Source organism: Periplaneta americana, chromosome 3, assembly GCF_040183065.1.
Source record: "Periplaneta americana isolate PAMFEO1 chromosome 3, P.americana_PAMFEO1_priV1, whole genome shotgun sequence".
In the NCBI taxonomy this organism is placed as follows: Eukaryota; Metazoa; Arthropoda; class Insecta; order Blattodea; family Blattidae; genus Periplaneta; species Periplaneta americana.
The window spans coordinates 41,436,344-41,447,458 of NC_091119.1; positions in this window are offsets into that span (position 1 = coordinate 41,436,344).

Below are 11,115 nucleotides of genomic sequence, written 5' to 3' on the forward strand. Positions count from 1 at the left end.
AAGGCTGTCCAATTAATACTTGAATAAATCCTGTATGCATATTACCTGTCTTTTATTGTTTCTAGAACTAACAGTCTGTTATTTGTATACTCTACATTATACTTCAGTTAGGGAAAATAATAAAACTATGTTTTAAAAGAAAACGTGATGTTTCATCATTCATGGAGTGTAATAATGACTGATCCCAAACAAAACTGCTCGCAATATTCCATTGGCGTTGAACGGAAAAGTGCTGTTCATAAGGTACGCATTATGTTATATCCATTCACAAGACTGAACCACAAACAACGTGCCATGACTCTTATACAATGACGATGTACTATGGGTTTCTTTTCATTGCCTTCTTTCAATAGTTTTGATTTTAAGTCATTTACCGCTACCAGTCCAGACTATGAGTAAATCGCATTCTTTTATGAACAAGACTGTAGTATTGTTTTTTATAGGGGTAAACTTCTTAAAAAAGTCAGAGAACTTTAAAATATTTCGTCATTTTAAATAACTACATTTTAAAAAGCTGACAACGGAGCCCTTAAGTTTTACAATGAAAACCAAACTAAAAGGTTTTGTTATCTCTTAGAAATTCATCTTCGTCGATTTGTTTCAACCTGTAAAAATAGGTCCACACTACAGGATTAAAGCATACGGGTATTTACAGTAATTTATAGTGCACTTTATTTAGGAAAAGAAATTACAGTCTTTCAGAAGAAGTATTAACATAACAAAAACGGATTGTTTGAAACAGTACATTCACACCAAACTAGCTTTTTCTTTACATAGTTATTATTAATACTGTATTATTTAATGAAATTATATTGGATCCTTCTCCACTAACTGGAACCAGAATCCACAGCCACATCTCTTGGGTTCTTCTTTGTGCAGCCACATCCAATTTATGTTGAAACAGCCATCTGAACACTCACATCCAACAATACGTGCTGAAAATGCCGATGGGATTAAAATAGGACATTCCCTCGTACCTGGGCCTCGCTTAATTACCAAGCCATACGGGTCCTGAAAATAAACAACTTTCATCTCAGGATGACGAAAATCAGATTCCTAAGCATTTTGTTCATTATTACTGTAATATTGCATTCCACTCGAATTGAGAACATAATTATTTCTCTGAAACTATAGCATACTTTACTCTTAAGATTTTTGAATATGTGACCTACAAATTTTGAGTTCAAGTACATATTCACCAAAACATGCGTAGGTCACTGTCACAGTTCAACAATTTTACCGAAAAGGAAAGACGTAAAGAAAATTAGTAAAGGAAATGTAGGAAAAAGAGCGGATAGAAGGAAAGAAATTAAGGAAGAAAAAGGGACAAAATAAATTGTGGATCATTGAATATAGACCGTCCATCTATATATAGTAGTCTATCGAAATACAATCACAAATGTCAATCCCGGCCGATAAAAATCTCTGAATTGTTCAACAGTTTCACATACCGGTACAGAAGAATTCGGTAATCTATCCGCATTATGGAAGAGGTATTAGGGTTTTTTTTATCCCGTGACACTGAATGCTTCTTTGACGAAAAAGTCTAATTTTTAAAGGAAAGGTAATTTGGAATGAGAAGAATTCGTAAAGACTTCAGTTGACTTGAAAACATTGAGTAAATTGCTAGAAATTGGTAAGAATTGGTCGGTGTAACTAACCTAAAACTCACTATTTAACAGTAAAATAAAGAAAGTGAATACTGAAAAAATGTTTTTTGCGACGTAACAATTATTATGGGCGAAGCTAACCTCACCTAAACTAACCTAACGTAATCTAACATAACCTAATCTTCCCTAACCTAACCTAATCAAAGTTGACAGTTTCAGTGTCGCATGCTATAGAAAATCACATTATATAACAGCTCGCAATTAAAAATATGTACAAGTATCTTGTTACGTAGATTAATGTAGCCAATTTTCCTTCAGACTTAATCTCCTCCTTTGGATTTGTATAGTATGCAGCTGTAGTATGTAGTACGTATTGCACATTTCATTACATTTATGAAGCATTCTAATCAGCTCAATAATAGTGGAAAGTTTTCTAACAGCAGCCTTTTCTACAGTTCTTAATGTTTGCTGAACATGTGTTGATTTGTTAATTTTATGTTCTTACCGTTTCATTGTACTTATACCTACTGTGTAATATAGGTACCGGTACCTAATCTAAAGAATGGTATCGCAGGACTTATAAAATGATAAAATAAGACCGTATAACGTACGATAACTCCTGCTTCTTCTTGAAGTAATTCCCGTTTCTCTTTTCCTGTGATTAAGTCAGACGGAACCATTTCTGCAAAAGTGAGATCAGATAATAATTAGAGATAAACGAATATGCTTGCCACTCACTAAAATGCATAAAAATTGATTTAATAGACATTTACTTCGGGAACTTGATCTAATTTGTTTAGAATATCCACTTATCAGTCTTTTCCAATGAGATGCCATTTTGATACTTTTAAATTGTAGATCTATTATTACAAATCAACAATATATATCAGAAAATAAATGCATTGGCAGGCTGGCCATAATCTCGAAGGCTATGATACTTATCGTTGCTTATCTTAAAAGCACCACCTGCTCGAATGCTTCCATGCATACGATGGCTGCTTATGCTGTCTGCTTATTCAAAGGTCAGACATGACTGTGATATGACGAATATGACCTAGGGACTAGTAATGCAGTATTGCTTCACAAGGAAGAGCCGTTGATTTAATATGTACTGCATTTTCAGTGACTAAAACAAAATGTCGAAAACAGCTGCCAACATAAAGGAATAAACTCCTCCTTAAACGAATAAATAAAGAATTTTCAACATTTGCTATAGAGGTTAGTAATCTCCCAAATATACTCTACATTTGAGGTATAACAAATAGTGGGTAGCATCATTCGTTTTGAAATAAAGAAAGAAAGAAAGAAGTGTGTTAGTTCTGTATAAATCACTCTATATATTTGGTGCTGCCACCTACGATTTCAGCGAAAGCATTGTTAGACTGGTCTTATGAACCAGGCAGTATCATATGCGTTGAAGCAGGTAGTCCTTAAAAGATTGGGGAATCCGAGGGTTTGTGTCAGAGCCTGCACATCATCATCTTCAATTGTCTGATAGAAGATCTTTTTTTTTTTTTTTTTGGTAACTCTATAGCATCTATTAGATGCTCTATAGCATCTATTAGATGTTTTATAGTTGTGTTAATAGATGGAGTTACTTGTCAACAATGTGACGCTGAAACGTGTGTTCAGGTTACTGCCCAGCTACAGTCCTGATGTATTTTTATATTTGTGATGATTGGTTAATTAATATTAACCCGGCATACTCACGTTCATACAAATTTCCAGACTCTAGATACCCAGGGAATTCTTCTTCTTCAAGAAAAATTCACCGAGAGCCGAGCCCGGGAATCGAACCTGGGACCCAGCTGGAAGCCAGCATGCTGACCAACAGACTACGGAGGCAGTCAAATAGATCATGCAACGAGATTTTCATCTCTCGACCCTCCGTCTTTGTGACGTAACATCAGAAGAGAGGCTAGGCCTACACACAAATACAGGGACATCATTTTATTTTTACTAACATTTTTAATATTAACCTGGCTATACCTTTCTATTAACGATTGAAACAGGAAACAACGTTTGCTCCCCCTTCCACGACTGGAGTTCGATGATACCGGCGTAAAATACAAATCACTTTACTAGGTACAGGAGGGAAGAAAAGTAGTTCATCCATTTATGTAAACTAGGAAATACCGCAATTTTGAGTTTGATAATTTTCATTAGGTTTTTGTTTAATCAAAATACAGAACTGGTATTAACATTTAGTGTTTTTACTCACGAATTGAGCTATCCATTCGGACGTATTAATTATGCAATGTATATTGTACTGTTACAGCACATTAGCGTACAATATAGAGAATGAAGTTAAATTGAAAAATAGTCATAATATGGATATTTAAACACATTTTTGAAAATGGTGGCCGTTCATTTCGATACAGGCTTCAGTTCTTTTGTGCATATTATCGCAGTATAGACTATTGTACCTAATTCCAATTACCAGTTTCGTCCTTCGTACGAGTAACTCATGTTGAAATAATTCCGTACCTACTCTATAAAAGAATACCTTACGTACTGTAAATTCAGTCTTCACTTCTGCCCAATCCGAAAAGATAAAATTACTCAGAAATGCTATCTACTGTCCGTTCAAGTGGTTTTGTCGCAGGGTCGTAGAAAGGGGGGGGGAGAATCACGTGACAGTTAATTACTTAACGAGGCCCTTTTATTTAAGTTATTTTAAACACTTGTATAATATTACGTAGACATCCAATTCCTAACAGAAATTAATGTTTTAGACATCCAATTCCTAACAGAAATTAATGTTTTCAGAAAAGAGCTAAGATAGCCCAGCTACTAGACTTAACAGAGGGGCGAACAGAAGCAGGTGGGGAAACCGGGATGCGACGTAGGCAAACGGACGACAGTACCTGTACGAAAAAATGATTCAATATTGAAAGCTCTTTCGTCATTGGAAAACGCGAACATATTTCTGGAACGTACTATACTCGCTAACTCAGTACTGCTTACGCGCCCTCGTCTCTATGTCGTGGACGGTTGGAAGTTTACTAGTAGAAGGGGTGGGAGTGAAGTACATTCAAAAACTCAGGTACAATAAAAATTGAAGTAAAAATAAAATGATGTCCCTGTATATAAATTTTAGAAAGAAGATAACATTTAACATTAGAAAATGACAATGACATATACTTACTGTGATACATAATAACTTAGAGTTTTCGCACACATCGTTAATGTTTACGTTGTATAACGTTAGTCACGTTATATACGCTATGACGTCGAAATAATGACGAAGCAATGACGTGCGGTGATTTAGCTTACGTGTTATTTTAAGAGTTTTCTCACTTTATACGCTAAATTTCGGGTTAATTCAGCAACTTCGGAAGCATTCGTCTTCGTTTTTATATTGCCGCATTGTTACAAGTAGGCCTATACGCATTCTGATAAAATGTGAGGTTGTGATAGTGCAAGACTGGATGTTGCAGGAATACTCTTTTATAAAATTACTATCGAACATAATTTTCTTTCACATGAATTTAATGCGGATTGAGGTTATATAAACTTCATTGTTGCAAATCATAAACACAGATCTTAATTTATAATGATATTAAATATTGAACACTTCACTTGCTTTATGATACTTGCCGTGTTTCCTTTTCTCCAAAGCTCTAGAAAATATGCGATATGTTCCTTTATGCATAATACAGGGACATCATTTTATTCTTACTAATATTTTTTAATATTAACCTGGTTATACCTTTGGATTGACTGTTGAGAACCGGAAACAGCGTTTGCTACCCATTCCACGACTGGAGTTCGATTATGCTGGCTTAACATACAAACAAATCACTTTACTAGGTATAGGAGAGAAGAGAAGTTCATCCATTTACGTAAACTAGGAAATATCACGATTTTGAGTTTGATAATTTTTATTAGGTTTTTATTTAATCAAAATACAGTACAGTATTAACAATAAGTGTTTTTACTCACGAACTGAGTTATCCATGAGAACGTATTCATTATGCAGTGTATATTATACTGTCTATAGCACATTAGCGTACAATATAGATAATGAAGTTAAATTGAAAAATAATCATAATAGGGATATTTGAACACATTTTTGAAAATGGTGGCCGTTCATTTCGATACAGGTATATTATCGCATATAGACTATTGCATCTAATTCCAATTACCTGTTTCGTCCTTCGTACTAGTAACTTACTCGTATGTTGAAATAATTCTGTACCTACTCTATAAAAGAGTACCTTACGTAATGTAAATTCAATCTTTACTTCTGCCCGACCCACATAGATAAAATTTACTCAGACATACTATCTACTGTCCAAGTGGTTATGTCGCAGGATCGTAGAAAGGGGGGAAATCACGTGACAGTTAATTACTTAACGAGGCCCTTTTATTTAAGTTATTTTAAACAGTTGCGTAATATTACGTAGACTTCCAATTCCTAACAGAAATTAATGTTTACGGAAAATAGCTCAGACAGCCCAGCCACTAGCCTTTTCAGACGGGCGAGCAGAAGCACGTGGGGGAGATCGGGATGCGACGTAGGCAAACGGACGACCTGTGCGAAAATATGATTCAATATTGAAAGCTCTTTCATCACTGGAAAACGCGAACATATTTCTGGAACGTACTATACTCACTAACTCAGTACTGTTTACTATATGCGGCCTTGGTTCTGTGTGGAGGACAGTTGGAACTTCATTAGTAGAAGGGGTTGGAGTGAAGTACATTAAAAAACTCAGGTACAATAAAAATTGAAGTAAAAATAAAATGATGTCCCTGTATATGAACGTCATTACTTACACAACCAATCACATGTCGCCATTTGTTATTGTTATCGGATATCAGTTTACCAATGCCGCTATTTAGTGCGGAATAGCATACATTTCCTACCGTTAATTCACTGCGATGAGTAGAAGAAAGGTGAGAGGAAATGTTTAAAATAATGGTTTACCTTGTGGGTATTTTCTACTCATCGCAGTGAATTAACAGTAGGAAATGTACGCTATTCAGCACTAAATAGGGACATCGATAAACTGATATCCGATAACGATAAAAAATGGCGACATATTGTTGGTTGTATAAGTAATGGCGTACATATAGAATTTATTTTAACATTTATCGTTGCTTGGCGGTGCGAAAACTCTCTAATAGGAGTATCAGATAAGATCATACGGTCTTCTTGAGGCTTGGAATTCTCTTCATTTTAGATGAAAATAAACTTGCTGTTGCTAGAGGGTTCAGATTTGTGCGTGCTCTGGCATAGATGGATTTAACTGTTTTCCAGATGATGTGCAAGAGTGGTTGAAAGTTCATATTGCTGACACTATAGCTGCCATCATGAATAATGCAAGGTACTTTATTTTGAATAATCTGAAAATTTTCCTCGCAATGGTTTTTGGAGCAAACTCCCAGGAGAAATAGCATATACGACGGTGACCAGACCGCAGACCGAAGACTAGAATATTATGTGATAGCATAAACAGAATAAAGTGTAATTTCTGGTTTCAGCTTCAAGTGAGTAAGGACAGAATTGTACCACAGTTGCAATAGCTTCATTTCAAGTATGCACATACATGGTCTTTTGCTGCTCTTGCTACATGGAACGATAACATTAGGACGTTGTTTTGCAAATCATCTCTTTTCCTTTCTTTTTCAGATAAGTGCTCACCATAAAAATCTTTTGCTCTAATATACATTTCTGTGGTGCCATGTGAACAAACTAATCTAACACACTTCACTAACACAATCAGAAGAATAACGCGCAATTTAACCTCAACACAACCACTCATAAATCTAAACACTTCAATAAACAAAATCAGAAGAATAACACGTAATATAAAGTAAACACAACCAATCCTATAGAGAGACTGAATTGGGCTGCAGAGCTTGCGGGAGACGGTACGGTTTGCCGCGTGTTGTATAGCCTTCGTGCCAGTCGCGCGCCGCGCGGTCCACCTACATTATGCAAGCGAAGATCTGTACAACAGTTGCATTGCCTGTGCTTTCATCCTGTGTGTATAGGGTAGGCTACAGATTTTTACTCTTTTCAGCACAACATTACAGAATTAAATACTTGTAATAATTTGTGAATATTGTTCAATTAAATATTATACAAGTGTGTGAATATTAATGCTTATATAAGTTGGATCATTCACAGAGTACGACTGGGTCGCGGAGTGTCATTACAATTTCTCCGGCTAGGTTCGCCCCACAGTTCTACAAACAGAGATGCAGTTAAATCTATCAGAAAAGGAGGTATGCAGTCCGAAACCTATTAGCTCATTTTTAGTTCTGATTCTATATTTGAATCTCCCGCATTTTTTCGAAAGTCAATATCCAAGGACTTCTATTCTGGTCGGTACTGCCAACTGTTTTTGAAATGTTTCAGTAACCTTTGGGACGTGGTTAATGAGGTTGATTTTTATTTTCTGAGAGTGGTACACTTGCTATTTTCATAATAAATTATGCGAGTTTGTATTGCAAATGCTATTATAGTGCCGACTTTGCAACAAATACGATTTATTCGGTCGCAGTGTTGCCATATTTAGCGATAAGTAGCTAAATCTAGGGAATTTTGAACCAGTCTCGGCGACAAATTTTGTAAAATACGATTAGCGACTTTTCTGCTGATTTTTGTATTCTTCCACTTTTTTCTTTCTTCTAAGTTAAAACATTCAACTGAAGTCATGCACTTCTTAGTTTTAGAAGAGGCATGGGTGTATGAATGAGTAGTCTAATGATTCATACGTGAAAACCCTGATCACATATATTTGTGATCAGTGATCAGGAGTGAAAGATGCTGATTCAATGATTCTCACGAGTTAGGTCTCTCTCTCTCAAAGCTACTGCTCTAACACCGGTAAACGGTGGCAACTTTGATTGGCACGTGACGAGTCGCGAGCTGCAGCTAATGTAATCTTGGTTCTTCCCCGCAACGCGGAGACTTTCCAGTTCGAACCGACCCGAAGCAATTGAGTTTTGGAATTTTGTGCCGACAGTTCGTGTGAAGGACATGAGATTGTGGTTTTTGCTGGTTTTAATATATTTTAATATATATTTAAAAAGTATTACATTTCACAAAAAAATTGTGGTCAAAACGCTTAGGTGAAAATTTCCATACTTACAATTTGCCAGAAAGTGTAGGATTAAACGCAGTGTATTCACAATCAGCTGTTCCCCACCTTACACCTTAATATCACAGCTTTCAACAATACAACCAGACTCCGCAGAAGAAGGTGACGACGAGGAAATGATAGTTTTCTCCGCATATGTGTGTTTTTCTTATTTTTATTTAGTGATATTTATTATTAATTTTTAGCGACATTTCTGGGGATTTCTTAACAAATTTTGGAGAGTCTTAGCTATTTTTTGTTCAAAAGTTTTCGAGATTGTAGGGCGAAGTGTTGGCAACAGTGTTCGGTCGACTGAACAACTTATGTAGCTTTCTAAAGATGTTTATGTAGCATTATTAATTAAATGGCGTTTTCTAATGAAGTTAGGATCATTCCTGAATATTAAATTCAGAAAGATTTTATTACTGATAATGATGCTCACATCCGTGGGGCATTCTTATTATTGAGAGAATGAAAGACTATCCTGGCAAATGTTTGACGAAAGCTGAAAATGCCATACGAACAGGGAACTTTAGTGGTGTTTAGCTTTAATGGAATCGATATTCTGTGGTGAAAATCAATGTAAAAATCCAGAATATTTACAACAGGAGCCTCCAATAAGTACTTCAGAAAGTGATGCTGCCAATATGTCTGAGTTTAAAAACTTGCTGCAACAAATGCATGTGCTGAAACCGTCAACTTGGCTAATAGACATTGATACGACATAGCTTGAGGGCGAAAACAAAATATGTGAGAAACTATGTCAAAGTTTTCGCATACCATTCCACACAGTTCGTGAAAATTTTAGAAACTATATTGATAGCGATGGCCCCAATTGAAACTGTGTTGAAGACAATATGAAAAGAGTATAATTAGCAATAGAAACATTGCCAATAACGGGTTCTGACCATAAGAGTGGATTTCGTTCTCTAAACATCATCATGATATCATCTAGAAATCGTTTGTTGGTTGGAAATGTGTCTAGTTTGATGTTTATAAACTTATTAGGGCCACAAGTTCACTTGTGGGATCCAACACCTTATGTTAAACAGTGGTTGCTGAAACGTCGGACGGCTGATGAGAATTAGCGTCAGGTCAATGATAATGAAGATATAGGACTCTTTGGAAGCTCTTCTAGATGTGAATGTATCACTTTTGTACAAATATTTTAAATAAACTATATTTGATATTGATCACAAAATTTAAAGATATAAGAACATTTTTGATTAAGATATTCTTATGCTTAGGCCTATGGGTAGTAAATGAAGTTGCCATTTACCGAGGATATATTTCTGTACTTTTAAGATAAACAAGTCTGGGTAGTGCTTCGTCTTAAGAGTGAGTCTAAAACTTATTTAAGTTATTACAGCATTCCTGTCTACAAAATGATGATCAGTTCCATTACTAAGCATTGTCTACGTCTATCGTGAATATTCTTTGATTTTAGCATTACTGATTGGTACGAAAATTATAAACATGCCAAGCATATTACAGTCTTATTTGAGATTTGTTGATGACTTGTTAAATAACAGTATGGAGATTATCAGAGTGATTTAATGGAATTTACAATTTTGTTTCCCGAAAGCCAGGATTTGTTCAGGATTCGTTTGGGTATGGATGATATTAATTTATTATAAAGCTATTATGATAGTAGGAAAACTTTCTTGCTGGTTACATTATTATTAAAAGTTGGGAGTTTCCATATATGACAATCAACAATGCATAATCTGAAAGGACAAATGAAAATCGTAGATTATTAAAATGGCTACTGCAAATCAACAGCGGGCACAATGTGTTCTCTGGTATGCTAAATTTGAGAGTGTTAAAAGAATTCAAAGGGAATTTCGGCGTGAGTATGATGTGCGTAATGTACCTAAATACGATTCCATAATGTTGTGGTATCGAACATTTGTAGAAACAGGTTCTGTGTTAAAAAAAAAGAACATGCAGGAGGTCGCAGGCGAAACCCAGTACGAGAAGCAGCTATCTCTTGGCTTGGTCCTCAAACTCCCCAGATCTAACTCCTCCTGACTTCTTCGTGTAGGGTTTTGTTAAAGACATTGTCTATTCACAGAAACCTAGGAACGTTGATGATCTGAGAGTAAAAATTACTCAAGCTTTTCAACAAATCATCCTTCTTATGTTACAACGGACATGGACTGAATTTCATCACCGTTATGAGTTGTGCAGGGTGTACAATGGGGGTCATGTTGAGCTCTGAGGAATCTTCCATCTTTCAGTGTTGTATGCACATAGTTTCAACAAATAAAGTTCAGTAGTAAATGTTTTACGGTATTTTTATTTTATCCACACCCAAACGGATCAGCCTGTACATTCTTCAGCTACTTTTTTTATTATTAATTTATACTCGCTTTAAAATCTCTGGTCATATCGCGAGTTAATCTTTTGGG